The sequence below is a fragment of the Gopherus evgoodei genome, chromosome 3, assembly GCF_007399415.2.
Source record: "Gopherus evgoodei ecotype Sinaloan lineage chromosome 3, rGopEvg1_v1.p, whole genome shotgun sequence".
Classification (NCBI taxonomy): Eukaryota; Metazoa; Chordata; order Testudines; family Testudinidae; genus Gopherus; species Gopherus evgoodei.
Genome location: NC_044324.1, coordinates 167,819,907 through 167,835,590, shown reverse-complemented (window position 1 = coordinate 167,835,590; position 15,684 = coordinate 167,819,907). Strand labels below are relative to the sequence as shown.

Here is a 15,684-nt window from a genome sequence, read left to right as displayed (position 1 = left end):
TCCTCTCCTCCCCCACAATTTGAAAGTATCTTCTTTCCTTATTGGTCCTTCTGGTTAGGTGCCAACTAGGTGACTGAACTCTTTAACCCTTTACAGGTGAGAGAATTCAGTACAGCTGCTATGGAGGGATTTTATGCTACTCCAGGGGTCGGCAAAGAGTAGCACAGAGGTCAGTAACCTTTGGCAAGCAGCTCGCCAGGGTAAGCACCTTGGTGGGCTGGGCCAGTTTGTTTACCTGCCGTGTTGACAGGTTCGGCCGACAGCGGCTCCCACTGGCTGCGGTTCGCTGTCCCAGGCCAATGGGGGTGGTGGGAGCCACAGCCAGCAAATCCCTCACCCGCGCCGCTTCCCACCGCCCCCATTGGCCTGGGACGGCGAACTGCAGCCAGTGGGAGCCACGATCGGCAGAACCTGCTGACGCAGCAGGTAAACAAACCAGCCCGGCCTGCCAGGGTGCTTACCCTGGCGAGCTGCGTGCCAAAGGCTGCCGACCCCTGTGCTACTCTTTCCTCTATATTTATGACAATGTCAATAAGGTCTTGTGATTAATATTTATAAAGTATGCTCTGAGGAAAGGAACGATACCACAGTAGTAGTAGTATCCACTACAATATACACTCAATACAGTACACGATCTGCATTATCAGTTTTATGTAGAGCTGGTCAGAATGAGTTTTGTTTTCACAGTGGAAAATTCCAAAAAAATGAGAGATTTTGTTAACATGAAATGCTATGGAAAATGCTGCGGGCGGGGGGGGGGGGGGAGGAATGCCATGCCACTTCCTTAATTTTTAATGCTTGCTCATTTTATTTTCAGGGAATAGTTTAATTTTTTTATTACATTTTTGGGCCTATTATAGATTTACACTAAATTCCACATTTAAGGGTACAGTCCCCTCTGTTCATAAATTCCCCTACTTAGTATTTACAAGTTTGTTTATCCATCATGCTTTATTAAGCTCTTGTTTTAAGATAATGAGTTATATTTTATTACTTCCATAGGTGCTGTAACTGGGGGTGCTGCTGCACCCTCTGGCTTGAAGTGGTTTCCATCATATACACGGTTTACAGTTTGGTTCAAAGGCTCTCAGCACCCCCACTATAAAAACTGTTCCAGCACCCCTGGTTATTTCTAGTTGCTTCTCAACAGGAAAACTGGTACTCACTGACCCACACACACTTCCATACCATGCCCAAGTAACTTATAACTCAAAATGGGTTAGGAAATGTCACCCAAGAAAAATGCTTCAATTTCTCAGTTTTGGGTGTTTGCACTAGTAACTTTGTCCCACAAATGTCTTTCCAGACCTTTTTATTTTTGGCATTATTTTCATGATTAAGGAAACGCTAAGACTTCAGGTAAAATGTAAAAATGTGTCTGTAGGTCTATACCTACATTTGTGCCTGAAAATATAAAAATTAGGGACTTTGCTAGACATTTGTGTGCGTACATAATTGTAGTAGCAAATGTAAATGTGCAATTGCCAGCGTGCATTTTTGTATGCAGGTTTCATTATTTGAAAATTAGGCTTAAAAGGCATCTCTTTAGGGAGTTTACTATTCTAGACCCACAGAAGCTTTGTGAGGAACTGGTGCTTTCCCTAAGGGACTAGGTTTCCTTTATTTCTATTTGTTTGGATGCTGTACAAATGTCTACTAGGTTCCCAAGGGAACAAATAAAGACTGCAGTTTTGAAAAACATATGCTGGATTCCTGCTCTGAAGAGCCTATAATCTAAATTAAAAGTGACATGGAAGAAATGGGGATTTAAGAAGCATTTAAAGAGGCGAGGATGGTGGATTACTAAATAGAGAGTGGACAGTTTTTCCACGCAGCATAGCAAAAGATAGTGATAGAAAGAAATGAATAGGGTATCAAGGCACTATGAGGGGGAAGCAATTAACATTCTTCACTAGGTCAAATAACTGTGCATTTGCCACAAAATGATGTTGAGGTTTGACTAGACCAACATCTAGTCAATGAATGGATACACTGGGCTCCTTGAACCAAGCTCAGATTCTAGCTAAACAGCATTCTTTGCACATGACAGAATCTAGTGCCCCAGGAATGTTGTGAATCTAAAATTAGAAATGAGAATTTTCTCTATACTTCCCATAATCATCAAGAAATAAGCTTCCTATATACTGATTTCTTGGATTTTCATTCAGGTTCCTATCCTTAAGCATGGCCTTGGCTTGATCAAAAATCCTACATTTGCATCAAATGGATCATCAAATTATATGAACAATTTAATTAAAATCAGTTCAGAGTCAGAGTGGATCACCATACAGTGGAAGTTACTTACCTTCCCTTTCACACATCAGTTAGTTCATCCGCAGTAAACCTAATATAAGCTCTTTTGAGGTTTGAAATTTTTGACCTTTTTATGTCTCTGCCCTTCCTCATTTTGATCCAGACTAGAATTAGAAATGCAAAAATACTGCAAGAAAATAATACTTCACTCTTTTATCTGAGGATCTCACAATGCTTTACAAATTCACCAAGCCTCAGTACAATCCCATGAGCTAGGTAGGTTGCATAGGTGTCAAATGTGGGGCTTAGTAACTAGGACTACAGAACAAGATGAGCGGTAGAGGTCAGAATCCCCAGGTTCTCTTCTCTATTCAGTCCAAGTCCATGAACACACAGGCTGCTGGTCTCATACGATTTCTGGCTAAGCCAAAATTCAGAATAATGGAAAACTTGCAAGACAGATTCTATTGCAAGATTTACAGGCTAATAGCCATAGTACTTTGATCTGGAAAAGAGTCCCTTGAAACTGAAGTGAATTGCCAAATCAAGTGAGATTCAGGCAGTTTTAGTATTTTGAGTATTAACCAGTAATATGAAGGTGGATATAACCACAACTACTTTTGCATGGAGTAAAGATTATGCCTTGCTCCCTCTTGGAGTGACACTTTTTTTTCCCTTTCACATACTTGTTTGATTTGATATACAGTAATTAATTTCTAGGAGCTCTTACACTAATTCACCTGAAAGTTCAAGGATGTTATACTGGGATATCTACTAATTAATCAAAGGTTACATGTTGGCCATTAATCAAGGATTTCTTGTGAGATCCAGTGCCTAAAATACTGTAAGCAATATTTATGTCAGTGATAAGTAGTAGCAATATTAGCTTGTTTAAAATAGATCTTAGTGTTTGGTAGGTTGTGTTAACAGACAAAGCCTAAGATAATGTGCATATATCTTATTTGGTCTTCACTGTCAATTGGTAGGCAGTAAAGCATCCTCTCAGACCCTTGGGGAAATGTGGAATTGAAATAATCAAATGCTTTTGTGCTATTTCTCCTTTCCCTCCCAAATCTCCTTTCCCTGCTGTGGGATCAGAGAGAGAATGGGTACTTCTGCAGAGAGCTAGAGAATGACTTAATGCAGAAGTCCCTCACTTTATTAAGTCTGCTTTACAACACATCCTGATCCTCTCTAAGAATTAAAGGGTCAAGAATTTTGAGTTCAGCTTAATAGATTGTTTGAAGGTGGGGAGAAGTTTTTATGGTCAGTAGTTTCACTGACAGTGTACAAAACAAAAGGTAAAACTCACTGATGTTCACCATGCCATAGCTTAGCTTTAGAGTTTGCTGAATGCACTGAGATAGCCTTATCTTCAGGGTTCATCAGAGCATAGGTGTAAACACATGGCATAAACTAAAGCTAAGCTACAGCATTGTGAATCCCTATGATGTAAGGAGATCTCGGTTCACGTGGCATAACCCAAAGGTGAGGTCTTACGGTGTCAGTATTATGCCTCCAGTTATTCCTCAGGTGCTTCTGAAATCAAAGCACTGAGATGCAACAAACTATATAAGTAGGAGCTGTATTGATTCTCTCTGTTCACACAGCCAGGAAATGAGTCAACAGGAAGCAGACATAACTGGCTAATGCTGATATGTCACTGGGTGCTGCTCTTCTGGTGTCTCTTTCCACTGCCTGCCTGGTGCTGTGATATGGCTTTGAAGACCAAGGCAGTGGAGTGTCCTTTTGAAGAGAGTGCTTGGCATGAAGTAAATATTGATAATTAGGAGCTTTTGTGCTGTTTTCAATATTTTCTCCCCATAAAATACATCTTTTAAAACACTGAAGTTTCAAAAATACTAAATAATAAAGAGCACCCAAACTTTTGGCGGGCACTTCACACAAAAAAGTAAAGACATGGTCCCTGACCTAAAGAACTTAGCGTTAAGGCCTGATCTACACTTAAAAAGATTGATCAGCAGAACGTTGTCTGTCTGCAAGGGGTATAAGTGTTTCATTTGGGTGAGTGGTAAGTTTATGAAATGAAATTAATGGGCAGCAAGTTTAAAACAAATAAAAGGAAGTTCTTCACACAGTGAACAGTCAACCTGTGGAACACCTTGCCTGAGGAAGTTGTGAAGGCTAGGACTATAACAGGGTTTAAAAGAAAACTAGATAAATTCATGGAGGTTAAGTCCATTAATGGCTATTAGAAAGGATGGGTAACGAATGGTGTCCCTAGCCTCTGTTTGTCAGAGGGTGGAGATGGATGGCAGGAGAGAGATCACTTGATCATTACCTGTTAGGTTCACCCCCTCTGGGGCACCTGGCATTGGCCACTGTCAGCAAACAGGATACTGGGCTGGATGGACCTTTGGTCTGACCCAGTATGGCCATTCTTATGCTTTTTTTTGTTTAATTCCTGATACACTTATGTCAAGAAAAGCCTTAGTGTTGTCGCAGGCATATCTATATATGGCACTTTATATCAGTATAACTTATTTTGCTTCACCGAAAGCTTCAGTAAAGCTTGAGTAGAGAAGGCCGCACATGACATCAAATGCCCAATCTAGTGTCACTGAAGTCAATGGAAGTCTTTTCACTGATTTCATTGGGAGCAGAAGCAGCCTTCAAGTGAGGGCAATAAACAGACAAGGGCGAGGAGGGACAGTGTGTACAATAATCTCCTTTTAGATACTCAGTAAGGATCCTATAAAGCAAAACATCTAAATATGTGCTTAAAAGCAACACATCTGGTAGTTTTGATTTTATGCCTTGTATGTATTTTTCTTGCTTCTTATCAAACTTTTTTTTTTTTTTTGAGATTTGTGGTGGGGTTTAATCAAACCTTTTTAGCTGAACTACCTCTTCCTGTCTATCAAAAAGAGTGAGGACCAAGGGGAATGTGCACATGAACCATTCCTCAACATGTCATTTGCAGACTTGGCTTTGCCAAAACTCAAACCTCCACTCCTTTGTTCATCTCTGCTTATTTTATTGTGGTCCAAAGCAAAGACTGCATGTTCGGAATTTGGCTTGTGAGCAGTATTCTGTGCATACATTTGTGTCTAATTCTGTATGGAATAACACTTGTCTCTGCTCCTTAATAAGGGTCAATAAATTATTTAAAAGAAAATAAATTAATCTCAAGGAATTTCATGTCTCAGAAGAAAAAATTACATACCAGGAGCCATTCCTTGTTTGCCTAGTCCTGGTCCCTCCTGAGTAGAAGCTGCCAGATATATAGAAAGTCATATGGTATATGACATGTTAGTGATGTGGGCAGTTCCCCCCATGGAGTCTAGATTGATGGCAGGCTGCAAACTCTATTTCCAGAGAATAGATTACAAGTACAATGTTGATGTAAGTGTAATTTGAAGACAGGTTATGGAAAAACTTCAGTGTGTGGACACTGAGCCTTTTGTAGGAATAGAGCCTTTGTATGTTCTTTAGATAGTTTCATTGATTTATTTGTAATAGGGGATTAGTCTGTCATGATCCCCATTTCATTATTCCTTGGAAGCAAAAAGCTGAAGTCGTTTCCATTTTTCATTTTAGAAAAAAAACAAAACAAACAAAAAAACATTATCTAACTTTAAAATTGCTTGGTCAGTGGTTCTCAATTTTTCATATTTTGCCACACTGTCGTTGTTGCGTAATTAGAACATTAAAACATGCAGCTGATTAGATCTAATTATCTAGACTTTGCTTTCTAGAAATCTGAATATGCTGTAGTATTGTTTTTGTGTGTGTTTGTGTTCTGTGAAATTCTGGGCTCTTCATAATGATTCTATATACCCATATTTGCTAGCCAAGCTGCGTGTGCGTGTGCGTGTGTGTGTATGTATATATATATATATATATATATATATATATATATAGCAGTGAGGCTAGAACTTGGGTTTATCCCCTACTAAATTTTGTTCTGTAGAGCACTCATTGTCTCAATATTCTGATTTAATAGCTTCACCTTATGCCAAGAAACAAGATCACCTCTCAGAACTAGGTCCCCAAAGTTATGTTCAAAATAATGCCTCAAAGTGGCCCTCCCAGTTCTTCAGAAAGCATGAGGGATGACTTTGGTAAAACCAGAAGGAAGAATCCGAAAATTGTGGGATAGATTATCTCTAGAGAGAAGACTCCACAGTCCTCCATTCTCAGAACCCAGGCTTCTCCCACTTGAGTCATCTTCTTTTTGTAATCTCAATAACTGTAGGGTTTATGTGTACCCCATAACTGAGTCACTAGACGGCAAGATCACATCTGAGCAGGTCTGATGCCATCTAATAGGCATAGGCATAGTTTGACTTCTATATTTGCAAGGGGGGGTGGGGACAGTTCCGGTCAGGACAATGGGGCTGTGTATGTAGGGACAAATTCTGCACCTGACTGAGGCTTCCAGTTGGCGGTGGGGGAAAAGCCCTCTGCCCCAAAACTATGCCCATGTCAGTAGGGAGCAGCAGTCCAGATACAGTGTTGCCATCTCTTGCAATTTTATTGCAAGTCTTGCATTATTTGGCAGATTTTATTTTTCTTAAAGTCCCAAGTGCTGGAATCAAGGGATGATGGCATCAGACTCTTTCAGCTTTTATTTTAAAACACAAAGTCTTCATGGTTTCAGCAAAAAACTTGAAAATGTGAAATGAGTGCACCCGAAAAGCTCAGAAACCAGGTATTTTAAAAGAATTCAACATTTATAATTTACAAAATCTCATGATTTTAGGGGTCCCTGACTCATTCATGGATTTTTAAAAGCTTGTGGTTCACAATACTGGAGAGAGGTGCTAGCAAAAGAATTCAGATCCAAATTTATATTTGGAATGCATTTGATGTTTGGGGGTTCTGGTCTGCAAGGCACATCTACGATTTAAAGCAAACTTTCCTTCTCTCTAAACACAGGAAATGCTGGACAAGTATTCACCTAAGATTAAGGCCCCAAAGCCAAAATGTTGAGTCTTTGTTCTGGATTTCTCATAAATTAAACAACAAACACCCTGCTCCCTAGTGGTTTAACTTCCAAGTATCTAGATCTATAACTTAAGATAGGTGTGGATGTCAATGTATCCAGTATTCCAGAGAACTCAAGTTAATTTTTATTTTTGTATCTTATTAATGCTGGATAAGGGTGTTGTAAGACAACAGTGATGGATGCTATGTTACTACATACTTAAAGAGCCACCATATACCTTGAGTCTGAATGACTTCTTATTTTAGATGAACAAGAAACCATTAAATAGCAAGGGGGGCATGGAGGGAAGCTCAGTAAGAGGACTCAGTGTCTCTCCTCTGCCTACCAGGCAATTGCAGCTCTGAGAACAAAATGTCAGCTGTCGCTGCACAGAGGAGGCATTCTTAGAAACGTAAAGGTGTGGTACATGGAGAACAAAGTTTGAAACTATACATTGCACTGTGAAACCTACTGTACATGGCTTATGTGGCATCACCTTATGAAAGAATTAAACCTCCCAAGGTGACTCTTACGGGTTGCTTTAGCTCAGTATAGGGCTGGGCCAAAATTTTCCATTATAACTGTTGATGGTATTTTGTTTAAGTAAACTCTTTTTCACAGAATCATCTACTTTATAGAAAATGTCATGGTTTTTCACAGAAAAAACACATGCCCCTAAACTGTAATATTTTTTATTTGGAAATCCTGCCACGGTGCCTCATGGATTTGCTAATTTAGTAGCTCCATGTTCCCATTCTTCTCTACGGACTGGGCCCCCCTGCTGGATTACCTCTCCCCTGATGTACTGCCTTCCTTGACTTAAAGGAGTGTGATGCATAATGGGAGATGTAGTCAGATCCTGGAGTTCTATTACAGAGAAGAATGGGAGCATGACTCATCTGAACTACAACTCCCATGAGGCACCACAGTAGCATTTTCAAATTGAAATATTTTGGTTTTGGGGTGAGGAAATATTTGAATTTCTGCCAAAAACTCAGAAGTTTCAGTGGGAGACTATTTACCCCACCACCACCAGTTGTAGTGAAAAGTGATGGAAAAATGCATGTTGGGTTTGGTCACTGTTTTTTAGAAAACTTCCTGCAGCATCCAAAGTGTGTGCGTATTTATTTAACAAGATATAGAAAATCCACAATGAAAAAAATGTGACATGGAGAGACTTTAATTCGATATTCTTTGTTTATGTAGAAGAATTGCTGGATATCTTCACAAACTGTGGATGTCTGGTAAATTTCATCATCATCCACACAAGACTGCTTATTGTTTTGTATTGCAGTTATTCTATTTTTGTCAGCTGCCCTAGCAGATTAGAGCTTAACTAGCATACTTCTGACAAATCACTCCTTTTTGTAAGGAGGCAGTATATATTCATTTATATTTAAAGTGAAAGAAAAATTATTACTGCTTTCCAAAGCAAATAGGACAAACTTACCAGTGGAAGATACTTTTTATTTTCCAGCTTCTAAAAAGCATAATATATTTACTATGATGATATTTTATGCTGCTTTAAAAAAAAAAGCTTGAAAATAAAATATCTCCCACTGCTGAGTTTGTCCCACTTGTTTTGGCAAAGACTGATTCATAATTTTCTTATGTTTGAAGGTTATTTTGAAATTCACACTTTCATGTTTCTAACTTCCTTACTCAAATGTAAGTACCATGGATATCCATAGAACCGTGCTAACAATGTGTGAGGATATATATGCTGTTTAAAAAAATTTGTAGTAGGAATCCCAGCTGTGTGTGTGTCTGGGGAAGGTTCTAAGCAGAAACCCTTTAGAGAGGAGAAAGGAAGCAGAGCGGTGGTAGGGATTATACTGTTTTCCTATAGTATATTCTCACTACTGAGACCATAGTTGCAGTTGCATCAGAACTCAGTTTTACAGGAACTTAATGTCTCTCACACACCCCTGTTTTCCCCCTGACTTTTTTTTTTCCTTTGTAAACATGTAAGGGAGGGTTTGAACAAATTTCAGCTACTATTAATGCATGTGGAATGGTCTCCAATGTGCATTTTTTTGGTTAGGCTCTTTAGGGAACTTGAGAAAAACAGAATGCCAGATCACCTCATCCCATGCACACTTGTTGCGCCCTGCTGCTGCCTGACCAGTAACATTGTGACATCACAGATAAGCAGCCACTCAGCACTCCTTCCCTCAGTTGATTTGCCTGGGGAGAGTCACTGTTTCCTGAGTTGTCATGGCAACAGTTGCCTTTGATAACTGATTTCCCTCAGAGTGCCATAGTAGTATTAGAGAGAAGGCTCCCCAGGGGGAGCTGTAATGAAGGCAGAATGGCTTTGGGTATGCTCCTGCTGTGCTCCTTTGGATTTGTACTGGGGTAAATTGCACAGCTTCCCTACAAAGGATAATTGTTTGTGACCTTCTTCAAAAAAGATTACATGAAACTAAGATGCAAAATTCCAGCTCCTTTCCATGGATATTGTTTATCCACTTCTTACAATTTGCGGGAGGGGGCTATGTGTCTGAATATTTACCTTTTAAAAACAGTGGAGAACTATAGCTGATTCCCTGCTCAGTTTTCTGTTATGTTTTACTGAAACTTCTAAATGACTATTTTAAATGGTGTATCTATTTTTCCCCCCATATTACTGTGAAATACTTTTCAAGCACTTCTTACTTTTCATGACATTTAAAACATTCTTCCCCTCCCCTCTCCAGTACTGGGAGATGTATATTGAACTCAATTGACTTGTTTATGTAATTCAGATGTGTCAAGATTCAATGAACGATATTATTGTTAAACTACAGAGTCATATAAAACATCTTTATTCTACATTGTTTTATATATAAATCATAATATCTTTCGATCAAAGAAAATTCACAAACAAAACCTACATACAACCTTAGTTAAGGTTGCTTTCATTAATGAACTAAACAATAAAAAAAAATAGGAAATACACAGTTAAGGATTAAAAGGTTGCAAAGTCAAGCACTTGCACTTTAGGAAATGAACGTGCAACCTTAATTTGTCCCCCTTGTGTATATGCATAATGATATTAATTAATTATTGCTACTCTGGGGACTTGGTATTATTATCCCTGTTTCTGGCACAGAGTTCCTATGTGATGTTATGCAAGTCACTTAAACCAAACTTTTTGTGGTGTAGTCATTTCTACAAGTAATTAAAAGCTTTATCATAATACATACTCACAAGTGAGGTGAATTAGGGTCGCATGGGCCACTTTCGTTCTGCCATTTCCTAACTTGAGTGCTTGACTTTGCAACCTTTTAATCCTTAACTTTGTATTCTGTCTCGTTTTGGGGGGCGGGGGGGGGGGCTGTCTTTAATAACTAAGTTCCATACATTCCAACCCTCATAAGGGACTGTTATGATGATCTAGTCTGATCTCCTGTATAACACAGACCATTTGACTTTCCCCAAATAATTCCTAGAGCAAAGCTTTTAGAAATGCATCCAACATTGGGTTTTTGTGAGGTCCACCTAAAAACTAAGTAGTGAATATTGGTTTTTTTGTTACTTAACAAGTCAATGGTAGATACTTTTACACAGATATTCAGAATTTTGGAGGACTTTACAATATTTTATGGTTTATCTTACAGGTCTAAATTACATGACAATACTGACTTGGAGAAGCCCTTTCCCTTTAAAATATGGGGGCAAAGTGGAGTAAATCCCTTACTCAGACCTTGTCTACACTACAGGGAAAAGTTGATCTAAGGTACTATGTGAATAGTGTAACTCAAATTGGCGTAGCTTAGATCTACTTACCGCGGGGTCCACATTATGCAATGCTGATGGGAGATGCCCTCCCATTGACTCCCCATACTCATCTCAATCTGGTGGAGTACAGGGGTCAACGGGAGAGCAATCTGCAGTCGATTTAGCAGGTCTAACCCTCTAAATCAACTGCCAATGCATTGATTGCCACGTCTCAATCGCCTGTTAAGTGTAGACAAGCTGAGGCAATATAAATGCATGGCTATTTTAATTACAAGTATTACAGCACTTTCGTAGGGTTGAACTTAGAGAGATGTTAAGGCCTGCTGAATGCCATCTTAGGCCTGGTCTACACTGGGGGGATGGATCTAAGATACACAACTTCTGGTACGAGAATAGCACAGCTGAAGTCGGTGTACCTTAGATCGACTTAGAATCACTTACTTCACGTCCTTATGGTGGAGGATCGATGTCCACTGCTCCCCCGTTGACTCCGCCTCCACCTCTCCCCATGGTGGCGTTCCAGAGTCAATGGCAGAGCGATCAGGGATTGATTTATCAGGGGATCAATTTATCTGCATCTACACTAGACATGATAAATCGATCCCTGATAGATCGATCACTATCCAGCGGGTAGTGTAGATATACCTTTAGTGATACCATGTCAAATGCTATGGCTCTGTAGAAACTCATGTTCTTGGAGTGTCATGGGTTGCATTTGTCAGCTGGTGACCAAAAGCTATACAGTGGATTGGGCAGCACTGCTTTAGCTATGTTGACAAGTGTCATGAATTTATCAGGATCTTGCAATATTTACTCTTTTTCTTAAAGTCCCAGACCCTTGGAGTGGTGTGAGCATGTAAGAATCCTCACTGATTTAAAAATAAAAATAAGTTTTTTAGCTCTCATACATGTAGAGCAAAGGCTGACAACCAGATCCCTGAAGGACTGAAAGACACTCAAAACAAACCCAAACAGTGTTAGTTTTAAACTGGATTGATTGACTTTTAAATCAAAGCAATTTAAATGACTGATTTTAATCATGATGTAAATCAGCAAACAGGGCAATCTTGATTTAAATCATCACATTTAATCTTGTTGTATATTGTCCTTTTTAGTATTTCCCTAAAGAGAGGTAAATTCTCCCTAGTTGGTAACCATTAAAACATGTTGATTTGCACCCCATAAAAAGAAAAAGAGTAGCCTTTGCACTAAATTTGGTGCTGGTTTTTGCTAAACAGGTGTGCACACTATAGCCATACACATTTATTTAAGCAATTATAGCTTAACTTGCTTTTATTCAGATTCTTAATTTTTATGTATTTCATTGTATTTGAAAATGGTGAACAATACATTTTCTACTTACAAAACTAAATTTTTACTTGTGATTTGTGCCACGCACTATTTGGATGGAAATTGAATTAAAAATCCAAAGAACAGCATTTTACTTTTTTTGTATTTAGTTTAGTTGAATAAAATTACCTTTTAAATGTGCTGGATACATAAGGGGGAAAATAGTTCATCAAAACATGTTTTTGCATTTAAAACTGATGTATTCAACAAAGGAAATAGATCTCATCCTCTCACACCTAATTTTTATTCAGAGATTGGAAGAGGAAAACAAGTTTTCCTGCTTTTTCAATTCCCAGTTGGTTTCTTAACTTTGAATGAATTATAGCAATAGAACTGAAATATCTAAACAAACTGAAATGAAGAAAATATTCTCTCTGCACTTGCAGAAGAGGCTACTGCAGTCAAAAGAAGGTTTGGCATCTTGAGAAAATCTAGTTCTAGGTGCTTAGCCAGTGACTTCAGTGGCTTGACTTTATTTAAAACTTGGCAGCAGACAAGTCCGGTTTAATATTTTTAAATTTATTTTACATTGTTAATTGTTTGAAATTATGGCAACCTATTTTAAAAGTTAACTTTTAGTAGTTTTTTTTAAAAAGCCATATTTTATTTAAATTAAAAATAAGATTTTAATAAAGAAACTGATATTTTGGGATGAGGTGGTCTTTAAGTGATTATTTTTTATCCACTTTGATTTTAAAATCTCATGATTCCTGGCCTCATGATGTTTGGGGATCTGACTCATGATTTTTGAAAGCTTAAGGTTGTTAATTCAGCAAACAGCCAGATCATCCTCTCCCACAGTAAAATCTATGTGAGGGGGAGGTGTGTGTGTGTGTAGGGGAGAGAATGTCCACTAGCATTGCCTGGGAGAGATTGTCTACTATTCCCCACCTCTGGGGGTATGTGAGGGTTTGCTCCCTGCAGAAAACTGTGAATAGGCTGTACCCGCACCTGGTGTATCCATGGGAATTTGCATGAGGTCAGGACTTTCCACAGGGGTACTTCATGCCCTCCTGCACCAGCTTTCAGGCAAGGTGAATCACCTGGCAATATGGTTCCATTCAAAATGTGAATTTCAAGTCTTCATTTACATTCTGTTAATGATTGTGGAACTGTGAAATGTGCTTTTTAATAAAAGTATTCTCATTTAATCTAACTATGAGGGAGGGATAGCTCAGTGGCTTGAGTATTGCCCTGCTAAACCCAGGGTTGTGAGTTCAGTCTTTGAGGGGACCACTTAGGGATCTGGGGCAAAAAATCTGTCTGGGAATTGATCCTGCTTTGGGCAAGGGGTTGGACTAGATGACCTTCCAACCCTGATTTTCTATGAACTACTTCTACAACTTCAAGGCACATGGAATTAAAAGGTGTTTTCACAGTTGGATTAGTGGATTGAGTTTGTATCTTAAATGTTTGTGAATCTGGGTTTATTTTTATTTTTTCAGGCATTCTTTATCCCTTAGTATCTTGAGGGCTAGTATCAGAGGGGCTTCATAGAATAAAGAGTCTTCCATGTGCTACTTAAAAATAATAATTTTGGACTATTTGTGGATTCTGAATAAGGCTGAGTTGAACAGGACTATCTAATGGGTCAAATATAAAGAAACAGAAAAGTAAACATTTTAAGGTCTGAAGACAACATGGTATTTCTAATGATTTTTAATCATCTGTGGAAAATGTAAATAAGGTTGCAATACACCTAGAACCAGGGGAAAAAGCCATTGCTGGATTTCTGTAACTGTTCTTTTCTGTTTGTTGGGCTAAATGACTCAGGAATGTTTCATATTGTTTTATCATGCATTTCATTCTTTCCTTTTGTGGAGTCTGCTGCTTTCAAACCAGAGCTGGATGAATGACTTCTGTGATGAGGCAAGACCAGATGGCTACAGTAAAGTAGTGAGGAACAGGTATGTTAGCCCCAGGCTAACCAAATCCCTAGTTCCATGGTAACCTGGCAGTTGCTCCAGGTTAATCAAGACACCTGTGGCCAATTAAGATCTTTCTGGAAGGTAGTGGAGATAGCTACATTGATTAGGCCCGGGGTTCTCTGCTTGGTGTCCCTGTTAGGTTCCCTCCTTCTGACCCTTTGACCTCACTCCTGTCCCTGTTCTTTTATTAGTTGTCCCCCGCACTCAGTGGGTTATGTGGCCCTGTGGTTCCTCCCCTTAGGCTGGGGGAGGATCCTTTAGCAGTGGGCGGGCTTTGCCCGCCCACTTCCCAGACACCCAATAGGTACATTGATTGGGCCACCTGAACTAGTTAAAAGCCTCCCAGTCAGTCAGTGAGTTTGATGTGTGAGGAGCTATGAGTAAGAGGTGCAAGGAGTTGGGAGGGAGAGCTGCTGGAGGATTGAGGAGTACAAGCATTATCTGACACCAGGAGGAAGGTCCTGTGGTGAGGATAAAGAAGGTGTTTGGAGGAGGCCATGGGGAAGTAACCCAGGGAGCTGTAGCTATCATGCAGCTGTTACAGGAGGCACTATAGACAGCTGTGATCCACAGGGCCATGGGCTGGAACCCAGAGTAGATGGTGGGCCTGAGTTCCCCCTAAACCTCCCAACTCCTGATCAGACACAGAAGAAGTTGACCCAGACTGTGGATTCCACCAGAGGGGAAGATCACTGAGGTGAACAAATCTGCCAATAAGTGAAGAACTCAGCAAGGTAGAGGAGGAACTTTGTCACACTTCTCAGTTTGCAAGCTATGCCAAAAAAGTCAAGTGGGAGGAGGGAGTATAGTCCTTGTTTTGGGTTAAACTTAATCCAAAAATTGTTCCCAAAAAAGAGAACTTCAGTGAATCAAAACACCTGTCTGTTCATTATGACTTGCACTATGAATTCACTGTCACTGAGCAAGGGAAAGAATGCAACTGACTCTATTGTCTGGTAGTTAGGGTACTTTTATATGTGGGAAACCCACATTCAGGTGCCTTCTCCACTGATTATTTGTACACAAAGGAACAGTTTCAACAAGAGAGATTGAGCCCTGCCCCCAAAATATCTTTTGAGCCTACTGGTTAGGGTACTGTCCTACATCATGGGATGCCCAAATCCCTTTGCTACATCAGGCAGCGGGGGAATTCCACTATCTTCCACATCCTAGGTGAGTGCTCTAACCACTGGATTAATAATGAAGCTGCCTCTTCCTTTGCCTCACTTCCCCCCCCTCCCCGAAACTATTTGGCAAATTTGTGTCAAATTCTCATATAGATTTTTGGATTTACCACAACTGCATTTTTCACTCAAATTATTTGTCTGAAAAAATTAACTGCTGCCCTTTCCTGAATGGAATCAGTACTGCTCAAATGTGTATCTAGCAATGTATTGTTGTCAGGCCTGGGAGATTGTTAGCACAAGTGAAGGAATCTTTGCTTAGTTTTGAAACAGCAGGCTCTGAGTTCTATCTTCA

The 15,684-nt window shown here is 39.5% G+C and overlaps 1 protein-coding gene across 1 annotated transcript in view; it reads left to right on the top strand.

Moving 5' to 3' along the window:
• The window catches only part of ALK (ALK receptor tyrosine kinase), a 638,118-nt gene that overhangs the window by 49,027 nt on the left and 573,407 nt on the right, over window positions 1–15,684 (top strand). The gene's annotated exons all lie outside the window — the stretch shown is intronic.